The sequence below is a fragment of the Dipodomys ordii genome, unplaced genomic scaffold, assembly GCF_000151885.1.
Source record: "Dipodomys ordii isolate 6190 unplaced genomic scaffold, Dord_2.0 Scaffold8, whole genome shotgun sequence".
In the NCBI taxonomy this organism is placed as follows: domain Eukaryota; kingdom Metazoa; phylum Chordata; class Mammalia; order Rodentia; family Heteromyidae; genus Dipodomys; species Dipodomys ordii.
This window is the reverse complement of record NW_012267224.1, coordinates 19947917-19948786: the sequence shown is the minus strand read 5'-3', so window position 1 is coordinate 19948786 and position 870 is coordinate 19947917. Positions and strand designations below refer to the sequence as shown.

Here is an 870-nt window from a genome sequence, read left to right as displayed (position 1 = left end):
GAAGAAGAAGAAGAAGAAGAAGAAGAAGAAGAAGAAGAAGAAGAAGAAGAAGAAGAAGAAGAAGAAGAAGAAGAAGAAGTTGTTCATAATGTAATTTATTTCAGAATGAATGAAAAAGAGTTTAGCTAATCAGGAAAACATAGTAATCCTAAATATTAATGTATCTCAGAAAAAGGTTCAAAATACACAAGCCAAAGAGAACTACAAGAAATAAACAAATTTATAACAACAGTCAGAAATTCCAACATTTCTTCTCCAGTTATTGGTAAAATACGTAAACAAAAAGTCTATTTACATATGTAAATAGAAAGTCTTGCTACTCAGAAGGCAGAGGTCAGGAAGATCATGATTTGAGCCAGCCAGGTAAAAATTTGTAAGATCCTATCTCAACCAATAAACATTTGGGCATGGTGGTATGTGCTTATTATCCAGGCTGCATGGCAAGTATAAATAGGAGAATCATGATACAGTCCAATCCAGACATAATCCAGCAAAAGCAAAGAGAACAAGGAGTGTGGTGCAAGTGGTAAAGCTCTTGCCTACCAAACCTGAAGTCCTAAGTTGAAACCTCAGTATCACCAAAACAAACTAACAAAACACACACACAAGAAAATCAGTAAGGACATAGAAGATTGGAACAACATCCAAATTATGCTACTCCACACTTCTAGAATACTACACCACCAACAAGAGAACACACTCTTTTTCTTTTAAGTTCATATGAATGTGCCCCTCAGTAGATGAATGGATCAAGAAAATGTGGTATATATACACAATGGAATTCTATGCCTCCATCAGAAAGAATGACATTGCCCCATTTGTTAGGAAATGGAAAGACTTGGAAAAAATTATATTAAGTGAAGTAAGCCA

General features: G+C 34.6%; 1 protein-coding gene across 5 annotated transcripts in view; it reads right to left on the bottom strand.

The window, feature by feature from the left end:
• The window catches only part of Limch1 (LIM and calponin homology domains 1), a 308334-nt gene that overhangs the window by 200364 nt on the left and 107100 nt on the right, over positions 1–870 (bottom strand). The gene's annotated exons all lie outside the window — the stretch shown is intronic.